The following is a 22,068-nucleotide window of genomic DNA, read 5'->3' on the forward strand; positions in this document are numbered from 1 at the left end:
AATTCAGCAAGTGGCAGAAACTCAGACCACCCCTCTTGATTGTCTGCCACAAAACAACGCAAGAACTGCTCAACATCCTGGTTTTTCCTTTCTGTCTGGCCATTAGATTCAGGATGATATCCAGATGAGAACGACAAATGAACTCCCAACCTGTCACAAAAGGCGCGCCAAAAACGAGCCACGAACTGAGGTCCCCTATCAGAAACAATGTCAGTAGGAATGCCATGAAGTCTGACAATTTCCTTGACAAAGGCCTTAGCGAGAGTCTTAGCGCAGGGCAGTTTGACGAAGGGAACCAAGTGACACATCTTGCTAAAACGGTCCACGACCACCCAGATGACAGTAAAACCCTCAGAGGGGGGAAGGTCAGTTATAAAGTCCATAGCCAAATGTGTCCAAGGAGCACTGGGAACCTCCAGAGGGCAAAGTAACCCCGCAGCAGGAGTATGTGAGGACTTAGATCTAGCACATATAGTACATTGACGCACCCACTTAATGACTTCCTTCTGCCATCCAGGCCACCAAAAACTGCGACCCACCAGTCTCTTGGTCTCAGAGATACCGGGATGACCTGCCAACCGAGATTCGTGACATTCAACAAACAAATCTCTCCTAAAGGTCCCAGGCACAAACAACCTCCCATGGGGAGTGTTAGATGGGGCATTCTCCTGTGCTTTAAGAATCTCATCTTCCAAAACGGAGTCCAAAGCAGCTATCACAACACCTTCTTGTAAAATGTTCTCCTCTTTCTCAGCACCGACTATGGGAGAAAAACTGCGAGACAAGGCATCCGCCTTAACATTCTTAGTACCTGGGATGTAAGTAACGGAAAAATTAAACCGCGAGAAAAACAGTGCCCACCTAGCCTGACGGGCATTCAGGCGCTTGGCAGCATCAAGATATATCAGATTTTTATGATCCGTAAAAACCTGAACGGGAAATTCAGCACCTTCCAAGAGGTGGCGCCAGTGTTCAAATGCGAGTTTAATAGCCAATAATTCCCTATTACCAATATCGTAATTCAGTTCAGTCTCCGAAAATTTTTTTGAAAAAAAGGCACAGGGATGTACTCCATCCCCGTTATCCTGAGACAATACTGCGCCAACCCCCACAGAGAAAGCATCAACCTCAACCAAAAACGGCTTAGTCACATCAGGCTGCATAAGGATGGGAGCAGAGGTGAACCTCTCCTTGAGATACACAAAAGCTTCAATGGCCTCAGCAGTCCACTGAACCGCATCAGCACCTTTCCTGGTGAGATCGGTCAGAGGTTTGACAATAATAGAAAAAATTTTAATGAATTTTCTATAATAATTGGCGAAACCCAAAAACCTCTGTATCGATTTCAAACCAATAGGCCTAGGCCATTCCTGCACAGCTTGAACTTTCACCGGGTCCATCTCAAAACCTTCGCTGGAGATAATGTAGCCCAAAAAACTAATTCTCTGTACAGCGAACTCACATTTCTCCAGCTTAGCAAAAAGCGAATTGTCAATTAATAACTGTAATACTTCACGTACGCTCCGCCAATGAGATTCCAGATCCGGCGAATAAATCAAAATGTCATCCAAATACACAACCACATTTTTGCCGATCAAAGGTCTAAGGATGTCATTAATAAGATTCTGAAAAAATGCAGGAGCATTAGTAAGACCAAAGGGCATAACCAAATTCTCAAAATGACCCACAGGAGTGTTAAAAGCAGTCTTCCATTCGTCACCCTCCTTCATGCGCAACAGATTGTATGCCCCCCGAAGGTCAATTTTAGAGAACCACTTGGCCCCCACTAACTGGTTAAACAGATCAGGAATCAATGGCAGTGGGTAAGGATTGCGTACAGTAATTTTGTTAATCTCACGAAAATCCAGACAAGGACGTAAACCGCCGTCCTTTTTTTTTACAAAAAAAAATCCAACCGCCACAGGAGACTTAGAGGGCCTAATGTGACCGGCGGCCAAACTTGTCTGTATCTATTCCTCCAAAGCCTTTCTCTCAGGAATAGTAAGGTTAAATAAACGACTTTTAGGAAGAGTCGCTCCAGGGACAAATTCAATAGTACAATCATAGTCTCTATGGGCAGGCAAAACCTGCGATTCCTTCTCAGAAAAAACTCTCCAAAAATCCTGAATAGGAACAGGCAATTCCCCTCTATCCACAGCAGCAATGCGCCCGTTACAACACTTGTCATAACATTTATGGCTCCAGGATTTAATTTCATTGGTAGACCAATCCAGTACAGGATTGTGCAATTTTAACCAGGGCAATCCCAACACCACCGGAGAAGGCAAGTTATTCAAAACTACCAAATCCAATTTCTCATGGTGAACACCATTAATAGTGAGAGGAAATTCACAGACCTTGAGAGTAACATTCTTCAAAGGAAAGCCATCCACAGAAACCACAGCAATGGGGGATGACAAAGGTTCGGGTTTTAAATTGAGTTTTTCCAAGAATCCCCCATCAATTACATTCAGAGTAGACCCACAATCGACAAACACCCGAAATTCCATTAATTTATCCTGAGCAATAGTGGAAGCAGCTAAAAATACACCCTTGGAATTTAAACAGGCAATACGGGCATGACTGACCATTTTTTTTTCTTTCTTCATACGAAGCACACAGCTTTTAATGAAATGACCAGAATTTCCGCAATAGAAACACAAACCTTCAGAAAATCTGCGGTCCTTTTCTTGAGAGCGAGGTGCCATCGCTCCAATCTCCATCTGCTCTCCACTGTCAGTACACACATTCTCATGACCAGAAACTGACATAGCAGAGGATTTGCTCTCATTAACCCTTGCACGCAGTCTTCTATCCACCCGTATAGCTAATTGCATAGCCTGTTGCAAATCTTCAGGTGTGGGATAAGCAATTAGCAGGTCTTTAACCCTTTCACTAAGCCCAGCAAGAAACAGACTCTTCAGAGCAGAATCGTTCCACCCTATTTGAGTAGACCACCGACGGAAATGAGTACAATATTTTTCCACATTACCTGATCCCTGTCTCAAACGTCTCAACTCAGTCTCAGCAGATGAGACACGGTCAGGATCATCATATAATAGCCCCAAAGCAGAAAAAAAACTATCCACTGATCTAAAGCATGTATCACTAGGTTGCAAAGAAAAGGCCCACTCCTGAGGCTCTTTGCGCAAAAGTGACATTATGAACCCTATGCGATGGGATTCATCCCCAGAGGACCTGGGTCTCAAACGAAAATACAATAAGCAAGCATTTTTAAATGAAAAAAATTCTTGGTGTTCACCAAAAAATAAATCAGGCAAACGTACCTTAGGCTCCAAGAAATGTGCTCCAGGACAGTTACTCACGTGCTGATGGAGCTCGGCCACCTCCAGAGAGAGTTCCTGCAGGCATTTAGCCAAATCCAGAACCGACACCATGATGGAACAGAAAAATCTTTCCTTAGAGAATTTGCAGGCTGGACTTACTGTTATGTTCTGCTACCAGAGCTAAGGAAAGAGAGGAGATCTGTCCCTACGATAGAACTCAGCTTGATCCCTACGATGTAACAGGGAACCTGATCCTGCGATCAGACCTGCTAAAGTCCTCAGCTAGTCTGTACGGAGACCTATAGATGTGGGGAAGGAATCCCTACAAGTACTAGGGACTGGGAGCAAAATGGACACCTCCTAACAGAAATAGTAGCAGACAGACGAACAAACAAAATATATAGAACACAGAGGTCCGAAGACCAAGCAAACTAACAGAGTTAGATACTGAGCACAGGCTAGCTAAAGAGTAGTAATACAATGAAGTCCAGCAAAGCCAGAAGGGCGGAGCAGGACTAAATAGGCCAACAAGGTCATGTGACCAGCAATAGAAAAAACCTAAGAGCAAGGTTCTAACAAACAGGTCTGGGAATGCAGCCCCCAGAGTGGTGGAAACAGACTAGAAGTCGGAGATAACAGGACAGGACCTGGCAATACAGTTGCAAAGACAAACTGAGTGAAGGTGTTGCTCAGGCACCTCCTACTGGGTGGAGGGGGTTTAAATATCCAGTGACTCACAGCAATAGGCTGGAGACGCATTAGGGTTGCGCCCACAGCAGCTATAAGAATCAGGAAGTAACCTGGCCGCCGCCCTAAGCAGTCAGTCAAGAGAAATGCACATAGCATGAACTGGAGCAAGATTAGCAGGCTGGACTGACAGGTAAGATTGCGGTCTATGGGAGGTGGTGCACTATGCAAGCACGAAGCCAGGGATGTAACAATGCATAGCTCATATTTGCGGTCAAATGACCACTCTGTTTCTCCACCACCAGCAGCAGAGAATAGTCACTGCAATGTGAGGATTCACAAGTCTGCAGTCACATAGACGTCAGACCTGTGTCAAAAACCTGTATGACCCCTTTAACTTTCTCCCTGTATTAGTTGCTCCTATAAGGCAGTCTAATCTGATTTAAAAAATATTTACCTGCATATTAATCCTATATCTGCTGGTAAATAGTTTTTAGAGATGTGACATGTTCTCTTAAAGATATACCTATTATGCGCTTATTTTTTATATAGTTTGGTGCATACATCTTTCTTTATGGATCTCTTTAGTGATAACACTAAATAAAAACTAAGCTATGTCTTCTCCCACTTGACATTGTACGAGGACATGTAAAAAATATATCCTATAACATCAGTAATAATCAGTAACAATTATCGTTCAACTTGTTACCCCAAAGATGAAAAAAATAAATTTACACAAATTGTTAGATTTTTTTTTTTAGATTGCTAAAAAAAAACAAAGTGGCTAATGAGTGTGACATCAAAGAAAATCCGAGTTGCTTTGGAGAAAATGTCAAACTTGGACCACAACTATATAATTCTGTTTCCGCAGCGGTCAGACCATAAAAACCATCCTGTAGATGGTCAGGTAAATTTATTTTGCCAGAATTTTTTCTAACAAAAGTTTTTGTGTGTATATGTGAGTGTGTTTATGTATATGTGTGTGTGTATCTATAGATCTATCGATCTATAATATATAATAATCTCTAGAATCCTGCAGGAAAACCACAGATGCAATTGCTCTGTGATCAGATACAGTAGGTTTGTGGATTGTGTTGAGAGAAGATGGAGATGTCATGGTCTAGGAGGTGTACAATCTACCAAAGTGCACTTGTCTTAAGCGCTGACTTCCCAAAGATTAACAGGGTCTCCAGGCAAGCCAGGATTGACAAACTTTCATTAAATCAGTGTATTATAGCCAGGCCGCAGCTGCAAACATATTAGAACGTTGGTCAGTATCATCATTAATCATGTATCCCTAAAGAGGTGTGGATAGCAACTGCTCAAGTTTGTTAGTCGCTAATGAGTTACACATATATTTCGCTTTTAATTTGCATATCTGTTTCATGTTTAGGTTTCTTATATAAGAGAAAAAGTTGACCCAAGAGTCTGTGACAAAATTACGGAATTATTTAAAAGTGGAGTCACGAAGAAGCGAGACATTAAAAAATGATTAGATCATTTTGTCCGCCATGAACTGTTTGTGGGACAGGAATTCCCGATGAACTCAAGAAGAAGATTTTTCCCTACCATGAAAGATATTGATAATATAATGAGACGCTCTACCAAGGAAGCAAGAAGTTCAGTAATTGACCAGAGCACTGTGCTAGAGCGGTTTTCCCAGTGGAAAGAAGAAAATCTGGAGTACAGCTTGTTTTGTCGTCCTCATAGTGTTAATGAGGAAGGCAAAACAACTGATAACTTTCTTCTTTGCTACCAGTCAGACTGGCAAAAAAAATTGCTGGTGAAATATGGTAACAGCATCACGCTCTTGGACGCTACGTATCAGACAACTAAATATGCACTTCCACTTTTTTTTCTATGTGTAAGAACAAATGTCTGTTATATGGTGGTTGGTGCTTTTGTGGTCCAACAGGAAAATAGCAATAGTGTAGAAGAGGCTTTGCGTATATTTCGTGAATGGAATATGGAATGGTCACCCGCTTCTTTCATGGTAGACTTCTGTTTGGAAGAAATAAATGCCATAAGTAGAGTATTTGAAGGTAAATGTTACAAACAAATTTAAAAATAAACAATGGATTAAAAATTCTAAAAGTATTTTTAAATACTTTCTATAGTAACTGCTTATTTTTTTCAAATTAACAATTCAATTAGTTTAGAATGTTAAGGATAACCGATGCTACGAGCCTAGCTGATTGTCAAAATGCATATTCATTTACAGAATGCAGTTTTAGTTTTTTTATGTTATTAACTGGAGGTAGTATCATAGACTTCCGATAGCCCCCTGATACACACACACTCTGTCCCCTGATATAGAATTTTGCTGAATTCTATAAACAGATTTTGTTTCTTGCAGTGTCTTTCTCGACGGTTTGCAAAGAGAACATAGTCCGACATGAGCATTTTTACAAGTACTGCAAGCAGTCTTCTAATAAAACCAGTTATAGATTGTACAAATAACCTCTCATAATGCAGAAATTTGGCCAATAAAATCAATGGAAAAAAAATAGACTTTTTTTTAATTTTAATCTAGTCTTTGATTTTGTATTCTCCCATTATTAGATGCTGACATCAAATTATGTGACTTTCACCGTGAAAAATCCTGCAGTGAATGGATTAATAATAGAGACCATGGAGTTTATAGCAAACGAAAGGAGATCCTTTCCTAGCTTCTTAGCCCTCAGTTATAACGAAAGAAGATCATGAGCTGGCACTGACTACTTTACAGAAAATGTGGTTTACAAACAAATGGCTTACAGACATAGAAGTAAGTGTTTATCCGTGAGCATTTCATTTACCCCTGTTTTTAATTGCTATGCTTCCTTTTACACAGCTCCAGTGGGGCTCACAATAACTGTCTCCAGTGGGGCTCACAATAACTGTCTCCAGTGGGGCTCACAATAACTGTCTCCAGTGGGGCTCACAATAACTGTCTCCAGCGGGGCTCACAATAACTGTCTCCAGTGGGGCTCACAATAACTGTCTCCAGTGGGGCTCACAATAACTGTCTCCAGTGGGGCTCACAATAACTGTCTCCAGTGGGGCTCACAATCTAAATTATTTATCATTAGGTCTTTGGAGTTTGGATAGAAGCCCACGCAAACACGGGGAGAACATGCAAACAAACTCCTTGCAGATGTCGTCCTTGGTGGGATTTGTAGGCTAGCTGTATTTACACTTGAAAGGATCGACACTTTCATTAAAAGAGTAAAAATGTACTTGGCATTATTTTAGGAATTGTAGTCACATTTTCACCTTTCATTAATGTTTCGCTCTTTTTTTTTTTTACCTTTTCTGCATCTTAAACTAGAAGTCTTTGATTAACTTGTTATAGGAGAAAAAAAAAATTACTACTCTGACCCATTCGTAAAATTGGCAAGATTTTGCATACTACATTAAGAATGGAAATGGTTGCTAACAAACTGATGTAGCATAAGTTTAACTTTAAACTGGAACAGTCTTCATTTTTATTTAATAAAACGATAATGCACATGAAAATAATAAACTTTGTATTCATATCTTATCAGAGAAATCTGCTTCTTTCTCCACCACAATAGATCATTGATCACAGTTCTAAAACCTGTGGCAAAAATTGTATTTAGTGAAAACACTTCCCATTACTGAGATGGTAGTTGCTACAGTTACAATTCTATGTAGATGGGAGGAGCTAGAGGCAGAGCTCCTCCCACTGTTATCTAAATACAACGCCATCAGTAGCAGCCGCCATCTCCTATCTTACTATATTGGCTTTACTAGGTTGTGGGGAAAAAAAAAGACATTTATTTTGTTTTACAGGCTTGTGTGGATACTCCGCAGTTTAATTATTGTATTTCATTGTGAAAATACACACACACACACTTCAAAAAAATAAAGGGAACACTTAAACAACAGAATATAACTCCAAGTAAATCAAACTTCTGTGAAATCAAACTGTCCACTTAGGAAGCAACACTGATTGACAATCAATTTCACATGCTGTTGTGCAAATGGAATAGACAATAGATGGAAATTATTGGCAATTATCAAGACACCCTCAATAAAGGAGTGGTTCTGCAGGTGGGGACCACAGACCACATCTCAGTACCAATGCTTTCTGGCTGACGTTTTGGTCACTTTTGAATGTTGGTTGTGCTTTCACACTCGTGGTAGCATGAGACGGACTATACAACCCACAGAAGTTGCTCAGGTAGTGCAGCTCATCCAGGATGGCACATTAATGCGAACTGTGGCAAGAAGGTTTGCTGTGTCTGTCAGTGTAGTGTCCAGAGGCTGGAGGCACTACCAGGAGACAGGCCAGTACACCAGGAGACGTGGAGGGGGCCGTAGGAGGGCAACAACCCAGCAGCAGGACTGCTACCACCGCCTTTGTGCAAGGAGGAACAGGAGGAGCACTGCCAGAGCCCTGCAAAATGACCTCCAGCAGGCCACAAATGTGCATGTGTCTGAACAAACGGTTAGAAACCGACTCCATGAGAGTGGTATGAGGGCCCAACGTCCACAGATGGGGGTTGAGCTCACAGCCCAACACCATGCAGGACGCTTGTCATTTGCCACAGAACACCAGGATTGGCAAAGTCGCCACTGGCGCCCTGTGCTCTTCACAGATGAAAGCAGGTTCACGCTGAGCACATGTGACAGACGTGACAGAGTCTGTAGATGCCATGGAGAGCGATCTGCTGCCTGCAACATCCTTCAGCATGACTGGTTTGGCAGTGGGTCAGTAATGGTGTGGGGTGGCATTTCTTTGGAGGGCCGCACAGCCCTCCATGTGCTCGCCAGAGGTAGCCTGACTGCCATTAGGTACCGGGATGAGATCCTCTGACCGCTTGTGAGACCATATGCTGTTGCGGTTGGCCCTGGGTTCCTCCTAATGCAGGACAATGCCAGACCTCATGTGGCTGGAGTGTGTCAGTAGTTCCTGCAAGATGAAGGCATTGAAGCTATGGACTGGCCCACCCGTTCCCCATACCTGAATCCGATTGAGCACATCTGGGACATCATGTCTCGCTCCATCCACCAACGTCACGTTGCACCACAGACTGTCCAGGAGTTGGCAGATGCTTTAGTCCAGGTCTGGGAGGAGATCCCACAGGAGACCATCTGCAACCTCACTAGGAGCATGCCCAGGCATTGTAGGGAGGTCATACAGGCACGTGGAGGCCACACACAATACTGAGCCTCATTTTGACTTATTTTAAGGACATTACATCAAAGTTGGATCAGCCTGTAGTATGTTTTTCCACTTTAATTGTGGGGGTGACTCCAAATCCAGGCCTCCATTGGTTAACAAATTTGATTTCCATTGATGATTTTTGTGTGATTTTGTTGTCAGCACATTCAACTTTGTACAGAACAAAGTATTCAATGAGAATATTTAATTCATTCAGATCTAGGATGTGTTATTTGAGTGTTCCCTACTTTTTTTTCGAGCAGTATATATATATATATATATATATATATATATATATATATATATATATATATATATATATATATATATATATATATATATATATATGTATATATACACACACACACACACACACACACACACACACACACACACACACACACACACACACACAGTACAGACCAAAAGTTTGGACACACCATCTTATTTAAAGATTTTTCTGTATTTTCATGACTGTGAAAAAAGCTGATCGTCCTACTGAATAGACTGTTAGAATTTGTATTATGGCAAGAAAAAAGCAGCTAAGTAAAGAAAAACGAGTGGCCATCATTACTTTAAGAAATGAAGGTCAGTCAGTCTGAAAAATTGGGCAAACTTTGAAAGTGTCCCCAAGTGCAGTTGCAAAAACCGTCAAGCGCTACAAAGAAACTGGCTCACATGAGGACCGCCCCAGGAAAGGAAGACCAAGAGTCACCTCTGCTTCTGAGGCTAAGTTTATCCGAGTCACCAGCCTCAGAAATCGCAGGTTAACAGCAGCTCAGATTAGAGACCAGGTCAATGTCACACAGAGTTCTAGCAGCAGACACATCTCTACAACAACTGTTAAGAGGAGACTTTGTGCAGCAGGCCTTTCTGGTAAAATAGCTGCAAGGAAACCACTGCTAAGGACAGGCAACAAGCAGAAGAGACTTGTTTGGGCTAAAGAACACAAGGAATGGACATTAGACCAGTGGAAATCTGTGCTTTGGTCTGATGAGTCCAAATTTGAGATCTTTGGTTCCAACCACTGTGTCTTTGTGCGACGCAGAAAAGGTGAACGGATGGACTCTACATGCCTGGTTGTGATGGTGTGGGGGTGCTTTTCTGGTGACACTGTTGGGGATTTATTCAAAATTGAAGCCATACTGAACCAGCATAGCTACCACAGCATCTTGCAGTGCCATGCTATTCCATCTGGTTTGCATTTAGTTGGACCATCATTTATTTTTCAACAGGACAATGACCCCAAACACACCTCCAGGCTGTGTAAGGGCTATTTGGCCAAGAAGGAGAGTGATGGGGTGCTATGTCAGATGACCTGGCCTCCACAGTCACCAGACCTGAAGCCAATCGAGATGGTTTGGGGTGAGCTGGACCGCAGAGTGAAGGCAAAAGGGCCAACAAGTGCTAAGCATCTCTGGGAACTCCTTCAAGATTGTTGGAAGACCATTTCCTGTGACTACCTCTTGAAGCTCATCAAGATAATGCCAAGAGTGTGCAAAGCAGTCATCAAAGCAAAAGGTGGCTACTTTGAAGAACCTAGAATATAAGACATATTTTCAGTTGTTTCACACTTTTTTGTTAAGTATATAATTCCACATGTGTTAATTCATAGTTTTCATGCCTTCAGTGTGAATGTACAATTTTCATAGTCATGAAAATACAGAAAAATCTTTAAATGAGAAGGTGTGTCCAAACTTTTGGTCTGTACTGTGTGTATATATATATAAAATTTTATTATTTATATTTATTATTTTTTTTACTTTGAAACAGAAATGGGCACATTACTACAGGACAAGAGAGCAACACACTCAAGTAAACACCAGCAATGGGTTGGAGAGGCAGCATCAGACCTTGAAGTACAGCTATCTGCATTCCTACAAAAACTGCTCTTTGAGTCAGATGGTGCGAGTGCTACATTTTGGATTCTTTCCAGATGCATATAAGAAGTAATAAAATATTTCATGGTCCTTTAACACGTGACAATACAAACTGTATGAGAACAGAAGCAATCGTGAAAGGAAACCTGTCACATCCCCAAATGGTATTAACCTAGAAATTTTGTATTAATATGAAGGTTATTTGCATTCCAAAGCTGCCCTACTCCGGAACAAAGTGTACCCACTGGGGAAAAAATGACCTTTATTCCTCAAGACAGCCTAGGATTTTCAGAAGCGCAGGTTCAGTCACCGTTCTTTACCTACTGATTGTCGGCTATAACCAAGCCCCGGCACTGACAGCCAGTTTGGAACTGGTGCGCTACTGTTCTGGCTGTCAGTCAGTGCTGGGGAGTGGTTATAGCCAACACTCAGTATGTAATGAACGGTAAATAAAGCCATGTCTATATGACTGAAAGGCGGAGACTGCCAGAAGTATAAACATTCATTTGCTCCATATTGACTGTCCACAGCAATTAAAGTCTGGCTGGTTCAGAACGATATTAACCCCATATCTGCAGCATTTGGGGATGTGACATGGCTCCCTTTAACAACGTGGGTCTGTCAACATACAGCATAATGTGCTACAAATAACACAATTTATGTGCCCTGCATGAATTAATCAATCATTGAAGAATAATAACTTTGCCCATTATTTTACTGGGGAATGTTTAAACAGGTTGATTGAAAATGCATTGTAGGGGGGCGTGGCCTGGCCATGAAGCAGAGCGGTCGCACTTAGAGAGAGCTCGTGCTTTCCAAAGCCCTTACAGCAAAGCATTAGCCAGCACAAGCAGATCCCAGCCTCTACATGAGAAGAAAATCCGGTCTCCGCTCCCAGGCACCACGGGAGCTCATCTCTGGACCCACTGACCCTGGCATCATTCGGTATTGATCAGTCTCAGGCAGCGCGGGAAAACAGATCACACGTGCAGATATGGCTGCTGCTGTGGGAGGACCCAGTGTGCAGAGCCGGAGGGGAGCAAGCTTACCTGCTGCTGAAGCCAGATTATCACGTGGAGGCCGCACTCCGGGGAGACAGACACAGGGAAAGTGGGAGGCAGTCCAAGTGGGATCCAGTGTTTGTGACAGTGGTAATGCAGGCATGCAGAGAGTGGAGAGCTCCGGGTCCCACCCCTCCCCCTCCAAGTCAGCTTCACCATCTACTCAGTTAACCCATTCCTCTACCCCAACTGAATCTCTGAGGAGTGCAGGAGCTACAAGCAGCACAGTTCTGGGACCCCTTGCATCTGACTCTGACACTGGCGTGACTGAGAATAGCAGTATGATTACCCAGGATGGCCCTGGGACCCTTATTAGCTTTGCAAACCTCGGGGATCCCTCGCTCCTGACCATGAACGCTGGGGAATTATGGGCCCATTTAAATGCTATCCCCACTAAGACCGATATGGAGGGTTATATCCAGCGATTGGAGGCCGTATGCAAGGGGGAAATTGGCTCCCTCAAAGAGGATGTTTCTAATATAACTCTGCCGTCACTGCACTTGAAGCTAAAGTGGATGAACTATCTACCCAGCTCCACACCCAGAAGCATATTTTGGATCAGCACTCCCAGAATTTTGAACTAGTTCTGGATATGCTAGAAGACTCCGAAAACAGAAATCGGAGAAACAACATTAGACTCCGAGGTCTCCCGGAGTCAGTGGCTCCACGGGACCTGAATTCAGCCCTACAGCACCTTTTCAACTCACTGCTGAGTAGATCCACGGAGGAACATCTCGAGCTGGACAGAGCTCACCGATCCCTCGGCCCCAAACACCCTGACCCATCTAGACCTAGAGACGTCAATTGCAGGATCCACTTCTTCTAAATTAAAGAAGACATTATGCGTAAAGCTAGAGCGAACGATGCCATAGACTTTAATGGCACAAATATTCAACTTCTAGCGGACCTCTCCCCTATAACTCTGGCTAAAAGAAGGGCTCTCCGACCTCTGGTGGAGGCTCTGCGTGCGAAGAACATTACTTACAAATGGGGATACCCCTTTCAGCTTCATGCTTGTGGGGACACTGGCATGGTGACCCTGAGATCGCCATTGGATCTTCTGGATTTTTCATCGTCTTTGGGGTTGCCACCAGTCACCCTGGGAGAGTGGCCCCGTTTATCCTCTTTTGGGTTCGGAGGAGCAAGGAGAGGTGGAAGAGTGACAATGGGAACTGAGAGGAAGAGAAGATACCCACGCAGTGACTCCACTGGTCCCTCTGGTGACTCCTGAGCCTTAGGAGTCTGTCCTATCGTAGTCACTCGCTCTCTCCACTGTCTCTTTCCTCATGTCGGAGTGTATTAATTTTAATATTAGTAGATTTCTTATGGTGGGCTTTGCAGTCCTTGGGTGGAACCTCACTATGCATTGCATTGGCTTAAGTCTAGAAAATATCCCACAGGGATTTCCACCACCTTTTAGTTGCCTCTGGTTTTATGTAGTGTTAAAGGGAATTTGGATAAGTCAGGGGCACTGGATTTGTTTAGTTGCATAAATTAATTAACAATGTATAATTAATTTGCTGTGGGGGCCTGGCTGATTGCTCGTGTTTTAGGGTACAGTCACCTCCCAAATTAGGGTGTGTCTTTGACACCACTTACAGAGATTTCTCTGTTTAATCTTAGTCCATAGGGGTAGCTACCTGTGGTCTAATAAGACGGAATTTCTTTCTCCGTCTGAACCTTTTATTCATATTCTGTTATTTCTAATCTTCCTACTGATTTTTCTTCCATTTCTTCTTTCTTAAGGGCTTACTCTTCTACACCCAATACCTCTTTCCCTCATACCACCACTCGGTCCCATCACTGATTCTTGTATTAATTCACGATGTCCACTTTGAAACTTTTTTCTCTGAACATTAGAGGGTTTAATACCCCAGAAAAACGCTCACAGGTACTTTACCATATGCATAAGAAATGGGTTCATATATTACTTCTTCGGGAGACACACTTTAGGTCAGATCGGATACCATCACTCAACCATAAATATTATTCACATTGGTTCCATAGCAGAAACCCAGACTCAAAATCTAAAGGGGTCAGTATTGCCCTACACAAGTCACTACAGGCTCAAGTACTTGCCTCTAAACCTGATACGCAAGGAAGGTATTTGTTCCTAAAGATTAAAGTGATCAGAGATGTATTTACCATCGCTAACTTTAATCTCCCTAACCAGGATCAGATTAGAACTTGTAAAGCATACTTACGCGACCTTGCAGCATTCGCCGAGGGTGTGGTAATAGTCGGAGGAGACCTCAATTTCACGCTGGATCGGGTCCTGGACTCATCAACGGGTAGGTCGGCCATCCCCCCTTCCCAGTTGGAGAGCCTGAGAGCTAAACTAACGGAATCTAGATTGGTCGATGTTTGGAGACTGACCCACCCCTCCACACGTGACTATACTTTTTATTGCACGGTACATGATTCATATAGCAGAATAGATTATTTTTTAATTAGTCACAGACTGCTCTCGTTTCACCCGTTGACACAAATTGACCCAATGATTTAGTCAGACCATGCCCCATTCTTACTATCCTTGACATTACCGGAACTCTCATCGAGCGAGTGGACTTGGTCCTTGCACCCGGGGCTTCTTAAAGATCCCACTTGCCAAGAGGCAATCAGGACAGCCATCTCAGATTTCTCCAATAATCATAAAGATGACCCCACAGCTTTACCATTTCAGTGGGAGGCCCTAAAGGGAGTCATACGGGGAGTACTCATCCAACAAGGGGCACGATTGAAGAAGGATAGGACTTCTGCCATTACTAATCTGCTGACGCATATTCAGGCTTTAGAGTTGGATCATAAAAGATCACAAAATCCACAGGTCATGATTAATCTGTTGAAAGCTAGAACTGACTTGAGCTCATTGCTAGATACAGCAACAGCGAGGCAGAGAGACCGCTTCCGTAGATATCTATATGAATACTCAGACAAGCCTGGTAGAGCTTTAGCACGATTTTTGCATCCTCGAATTCCTACTACCTATTTACCTGTCATTAAATGTAAATCAAGTAAATCTCTTTATTCCCCTCTGGAGATTGCAGACTCATTTAGGGATTATTACAATTCCCTTTACAACCTTAGGGGACCTTTGGCAGACATGGCCGTGTCCGACTTCCAGGAAAGAGTGGATGATTATGTAAATTGAACTCCGATTCCCCCTCTGCCATCCGAGGAAGTGGTGGCCCTTGAGACCCCGTTCTCGGAACAGGAAGTACTGGATACGGTCAAGTCTTTGGAAAATGGCAGAAGCCCCGGCCCGGATGGATTCCCGGCTAATTTTTATAAATTATTTGCACAAAATTTAATATCATTTATGACGAAGCTCTTCAATTCCATCTCTGAGAATTGCCATTTTGCTCCTTAAACCTTAGCTGCCACGATTGTCATTATTCCCAAACCAGGAAAGGACCCCTTGGTATGCGCAAATTATCGGCCTATCTCCCTAATTAACATAGATGTAAAAGTATATGCCAAAGCAATTGCAAACAGACTAAGCTCACTACTTCCTAGCTCTATTCATGGAGATCAGGCTGGTTTTGTACACCGCAGAGAGGCTAGAGATAATACTATAAAAACATTGCTCCTTACCTCCAATATGCGTAAACATAAGATCCCAGCATGTCTATTATCTATTGACGCAGAAAAGGCATTTGATCGCTTGGGGTGGAGCTTTCTGAGGTCTGTCTTGACACAACTTGGGTTGGGTCCGGACATTCTGGGTAGGATTATGGCACTATATCGGGGTCCCACAGCCCGACTTAAAGTTAATGCTATTTTCTCATCCCCTTTTCATATAGCTAATGGCACAAGACAGGGGTGCCCTCTTTCTCCCTTACTCTACATCATTGCAATGGAGCATCTAGCGGTAGCACTGAGGAATGCATCAGATATCAGAGGCGTCAATGTTGGTCAGAATCATTTTAAATTGTCCATCTATGCAGATGACCTTTTGATTTACATCACTAATCCAATCATTGCCTTCCCAGTGCTGATGAGAGAGTTCCAACGGTTCGGAGAAGTATCTAATTTTAAAATTAACTATTCCAAGACAGAGGCCCTAAATATATCTCTCTCTGACGATTTAGTTCGGAGACTTCAAACTTCCTTCCCATTTAAATGGGAGGATAAAGCAATAAAGTACCTGGGAGTTTGGATCCCCAGAGATGGGGTAGACCTGTTTTCATTGAACTATGTCCCACTTTTACACAAAACGTTTTTGGATCTTAAAAAATACAGTAGACCTCAGCTTTCATGGTTCGGCCGTATAAACGTTATTAAAATGGATATTCTCCCTTGCTTCCTTTATCTTTTTCAAACTGCCCCAATAGCAATACCTGATTATTTCTTTAATCGTTTACAATCTGCTATCAATAGTTTTGTTTGGGGCGCCCGTAGACCCCGAATTAGGCGCTCGGTTTTGACTAGATCCAAGACACAGGGGGGCACAGGTCTCCCTAATTTCAAATGATACTATCAAGCTATTCTCTTGTCTAGATTGGTTGATTGGAGATATAATGACTTGCACAAACAGTGGGTGACTATAGAAAAACTCCTCTCCCCTGGCTCTCTATATTGGGCACCATGGTGTGGTGCCAATTCTAGGCCCCCGATCTCAGACTTTCCACCACTTACGCAGATAGTGCTGAGATTTTGGGATAGGAATCGGGGGAAACTGAAACTCAGTAATACACTGTGCAGACTGAGCCCCCTCTTCGACAACATTGATTTCCCCCCAGCGGTGGATAGGACTACGTTTTTATGTTGGAGGTCTGATGACCGGGTGAGATTGGGACAGGTGGTGGACAGGCTCTCTGATGTGGGGGAGTTAGGGGATATATGCCGTAGCAGGCCATGGTCTTGGCTTGAATTCACCCAGTTGAAGGACTTCCTCTCAGGTATTTCTTTTAACAGATCAACCCGATTTGAGTCCTTGATGCTGTCTACTGAGGGCCCTACCCACACAGTCTCCTTGCTTTATAATTTGATCCTGGAAACAGTATCTATTGACACCCCTAGCTTTATTACAGCATTGGAGAGAGACTTGCAGACTACCCTCTCTGAAGCTGATTGCTTGAAGATCTTTACCCTTACACACAAGATCTCTGTCTCTTGCAGATCACAAGAGAAAAATTATAAAATTTTAACACGTTGGTATAGGTGTCCTGTGCTTCTCCATAAATTCAATCCTGCAATTCCGAATACATGCTGGAGATGCGACAATGAGGAAGGGCCTATGCTTCATATATGGTGGTCTTGTAGGCTTCTGCGTCCATTTTGGGGTCCGGTTTTAATGCCTTTCGCTTGATGACGGGTGTCCACTGTGAACCATCCCCTCAAATTGCCCTCCTTTCATTGATTCCTGGGTCTATAACAACCATAAAGAAAGGAATTCTGAGGTTCTGCTTAGTGGCAGCCAGAACAATTATCCCCCGATACTGGAGAGCGGTGAGGGTTCCATCTGCGGCTGAGTGGGTGTCCGAAATGGATAGATTGGGCCGCATGGAGTCGATGATGGCTCAAGATAGCGACTCTGTGACAGTTCAGGGCCAAACATGGTTCCTTTGGGAGACATTCAAGGTGAGCTTAGAGTTTCGGGACTGGTTAAGTGAGTCCTCTAACCCCCATATAAGGTAATTGGGACCGAGGCTGGTTTAGTCCCTCCCCCCCTTTTCCCCACTTCCTATCTTTTTGTCTCTATTTCCTTTCCTTTCTCTTTACCTGACTTTATCTCCTCTTCACTGTCCTTTTCCTACACCATTTAAGAATGTTTAGTTTAAAATTTACTAAGTGGTGTTTGGGCAAGATGAGTCCAACCTGACATATCTTGGATTACAAGTTTGATTATTTCTTCATAAAGTTGCATTATACCTGAATGTTAATTCATATGTATTCATATGTATACTATTTATCTTGATTATTTTTCCTGATTGTTGTATCTTATCCTTGATAACATTTTAATAAATATATTTATGGAAAAAAGAAAATGCATTGTAATGCACCGATTAACTGTAAATGGGACTTCTGATTTACAAAACAATTTTATAATATACTTTACAAAAGTAATTTGATATAATGTTATTTGTGCGTAAAATATTTTTATTTTACTTTTTGAAAGGTATGTGCAATTAAATGTGATCAGCTCTGAACAGTATCGGAAGTATGATGTCAACGTGCCGACATTTCTGCACAATCGTCCACAAGATTTTATTAAACATATTATGCAGCGGTATTACAGTTGACTAGAAAAAGAAAACATTACTGTACTGGATGAGGTGGCTGGAAATTTTCAAGTCCAGAGTGAAACAGAAAACTCTGTTACGTATACAGTTTGTGCTGGATCTGATGGACCTTCATGCACATGTAAGGATTGGTATCGATTTCTACTGCCGTGCAAGCACATCTGTGTGGTGTTCCGTTACACATCTTACAAATGGGACAATATTAATACCTTCTACAGAAAAAACCCTTTGATTGTTTTCAGGGAACTACAAACAAGAGGAACCAGAACACTTGTTTAAAGTCAATATGCTGGTTGACAAAAAGTTGACACTTAAAGATTTACCTTCATGCAGAAGAAATAAAAAAAACATTTCCAATCGTAAAATGTGTAAAGCCCCCGTCACACTAAGCGAGATCGCTAGCAAGATCGCTGCTGAGTCACAAGTTTTGTGACGCAACAGCGACCTTAGCAGCGATCTCGCTACGTTTGACACTTAGCAGTGACCAGGCCCCTGCTGTGAGATCGCTGGTCGTGTCGGAATGGTCTGGACATTTCTTTGATCGTTGAAGCCCCGCTGGGCAGCATGTATCGGTGTGTTTGACACCTTACCAACGACCTTGTTGACGACTCAGACACAGAAACACATAGGCGTGCATCGTTATACAGATCGTTACGGGTCGCTGCATCGTTGCTGCGTCGTTGGGAAGATTTGACTGTTTGACATCTCACCAGCGACCACATAGCGACGCAGCAACGATCCCTGACAGGTCGTATCGTTGTCGGGATCGCTGTAGCGTCGCTTAGTGTGACGGGGCCTTAAGAGTACTGAAAGAGCTTACGGATTGTATCTATCTTTTGCAAAATGCTGAATTTATTAAGATGCTAGAGGGCACATTTACAGAATGGTTGTTAATCGTGAGAGAAAAGATGTCTTCTGATTTTGGAGTAGAATTAGTGCCCACACAAAAAAACTGTAATCACTGCAAATATACATGTCCTACCCAGAAAAAAATATGGGAAGCAAAAACAACCAGAACTGCGTCGAGTGGGGATTAAAGCTGACCAAAAAAAGGAAGAGGTGTGGGAAACTGTAAGTGAGGATGACACACGTGGGTCATTCATTGAAACTCAAGACAATGCTTGGGTGCAAGTTAACATTACATTAACACAAGTTGATAAAGCTGGGGATATCCAGCAATGATTGGTTAGATGACAATATTTGTCAGTATCTGTTATCAAAACAACATCCAAACATTTCTGGATTAAGAGATACTGTCATTTTGGCCCATTCTGGTATTGAGGACATAATTGAAAACAACGTTGTCCAAATCCACCATGTAGGGGCTCATTGGGTGGTATCTGTGTACAGTAGTGCTGTTTCTGTTTACGACTCAATGCTGTTCACAACTGTTTCCAACACCTTAAAAAATCAAATAACAAAATTGTATGGTTCACCGTTTGAAGGAGTCAATTAGAGCCTGGATGTAAAATTCCATTGCTTTCAACAACAACAAGGATCAAGTGATTGCGGACTTTTTGCCATAGCGAACGCAACAGCAGTAACTGAAGGCATTGACCTTTCAAAAATAAAATTTGTACAAACCGAAATGAGGGCCCATTTAGTGAAATGTTTGGAGAAGGGAGAAATGAGCATGTTTCCCCATGAAAGCAGAAAGAGAAAAATGAATGTTAAAAAGGTCACATTGACAATGTTCTGCATTTGCCACATCTATGAGCCACAGGAACGCATGGTGGAACGCTCTGAATGTAATCAGTGGTATCACTTCAAATGTGTCAGCTTATCAACTAAAGATAGATGTGTGACCTCAAAAAATATATATTACTGTCCTGTTTGTAGGAAATAGTAGAAACATTTGCAGATAGTCAAAATTACATTATAGTGTTAAATTTAAGATTACATTTTGGAATTCAGCTATAAGGGTAGGTTCACACTACGTGTTCAGTTTTGTTTTGTTTTTAAGCAAATTTTCTGCTGCATTTTACAGTACCAACAAAGTGTGAGATTTCAGAAATCTTGGTTTTTGTTTGATCAGTATTTTGTGCTTTGCATGTTTTTTTGCAGAATAGAGCATGTAATTTCTCTCAGCGTTTTTTCACCTATTGAAAGTAATGGGTGGTGAAAAAACGCTTAGTGTGACCATAGCCATCAGGTTTTTATGCGTTTTTAGTGAAAAAACGAGTACAGCAGTATGTGAAACTGATTTTTTTTCTTTCTAAGTTTACCATCTTGTATTGATCACCTGAGATGGCAGTGATGCATCTTTCATGTCTGGATATTTCCGGTAGTGGAAAAACCAGTCTTGGTGATGTCTGTGTGGCACACATGTGGAAGCCGTGTGCCACATCAGGACTGCATGTACCGGAGCTTGGGAATCAGTGGTACAGTTAATACTGTTCCTAAGCAAAAGGTGCTAAACGCTACCCTCATCATTGTCTTTGCTTGCACTGAGATCAACACCATCATGGGACCATGATGAGAGTAGTAGTCTGCTCCCGATGTCTCCAACTGTAAAAATAAGAATAAAGTATTAAACTCACCCGTGTCCCCTGGCGTAATCCATGCGACCACTCACGCCAGGGAGAATGACTCACTGCAGCAAGCAGGCCCGGAGCTGCACTCAGCAAGTGGTGTCATGTAACTCACTGAGCTCAGCGCAGCTCCGCGGACGCTCGCTGGAGTGAGTCATTCTTCCTGGCTTCTCGGCGAGAGCGGTCAGGTGGATTACAGTGGGGGACATCTTCTGACAGGTGAATATAAAGATTTTTTATTTTATTATTTTTACAGTTGGACACACTGGAAGCAGACACTACAACTCACATCATGGTCCCCTGCTGCAGTTGATCACAGCGCAAGCAATAAACTATGATGAGGGCAATATTCAGCACCCGGCGCTTGGGAACAACACTAACTACACTGATTCCCAGGCGCCGGTAAGTGTCATCCGTGTGGGACGTTTTGCGGCCCGTGCAGCAGATAAAAAAACAGACATGTCAGTGTGTTTTGCCCATGGACACACAGTCCGTGGAAACACTCGGACATATGCAAAGACTCATTCATTTGAATGGGTCTGCATGTGTCAGTGTCACCAGTACGTGTGGAAACTGTGACCACACATGCCTGAGACACTGACATCTGAGTGTGAACATAGCCTAATGCTGTATTTTAAACATAAAAAACTCATCAAAAGAAAATATGTCATCACAATTTTCAACTCTAAAGTAGTATCAGTCTTTTTTAATGCCTATTAAAGGGAACCTATCACCATGTTTTCCCCATATAAAGTAGGGTACGCATCTTTCAGCCCTCTGTTAAATTATTCTAGAATGCTGCATATAAGTCTTCAAGCCGTTCTGCAGAATGCAAAAAAGACCTTTACTCATACTCACATGCAGTCCGGTCCGATGGGCGTCTCTGGTGCTGATCCAGTGCCTCCTCTCTCCCTGCAATCACTGTCCTCCTTGTTTCTTGTGGATGATGCATCCTGTGGGGTGGGGCTGTGCACATTTTTATGCATTCAGGAGGCACTCTTTTCTTTTTTGTATTTGACCAATTTTTTTTGTGTTTATAAAGTTTTGCACTTTTATGAAAAAAAAAATAAAAAAATTGTATTTATAAAAGGGATTGTGTTCTTAGCATTATTGTAAGAAGGTGACGTTGTCAGTTTTCAAATACATCAGAAATAACGGAAAAAAAAAAACTACTAAAGTATAAAGTTTACAAGGCTAAAAAAGCACT

At 42.5% G+C, this 22,068-nt stretch overlaps 1 long non-coding RNA gene across 2 annotated transcripts in view; it reads left to right on the forward strand.

The window, feature by feature from the left end:
• The window catches only part of LOC141270700 (uncharacterized), a 96,525-nt gene extending 75,751 nt beyond the window's left edge, over positions 1-20,774 (forward strand). Inside the window, exons 5-8 of one of the 2 annotated variants that reach the window (XR_012321717.1) lie at positions 4,736-4,881; positions 5,368-6,741; positions 10,918-11,093; positions 18,207-20,774. This is a non-coding gene — a long non-coding RNA (uncharacterized lncRNA). The remainder of the gene's footprint in view (positions 1-4,735; positions 4,882-5,367; positions 6,742-10,917; positions 11,094-18,206) is intronic. The other variant, XR_012321718.1, reaches the window with a different exon arrangement.
• The last annotated feature ends 1,294 nt before the right edge of the window (positions 20,775-22,068 follow it).

This window comes from Phyllobates terribilis, unplaced genomic scaffold (genome assembly GCF_046119375.1).
Source record: "Phyllobates terribilis strain yellow unplaced genomic scaffold, ASM4611937v1 Scaffold_5__5_contigs__length_657084704, whole genome shotgun sequence".
In the NCBI taxonomy this organism is placed as follows: Eukaryota; Metazoa; Chordata; class Amphibia; order Anura; family Dendrobatidae; genus Phyllobates; species Phyllobates terribilis.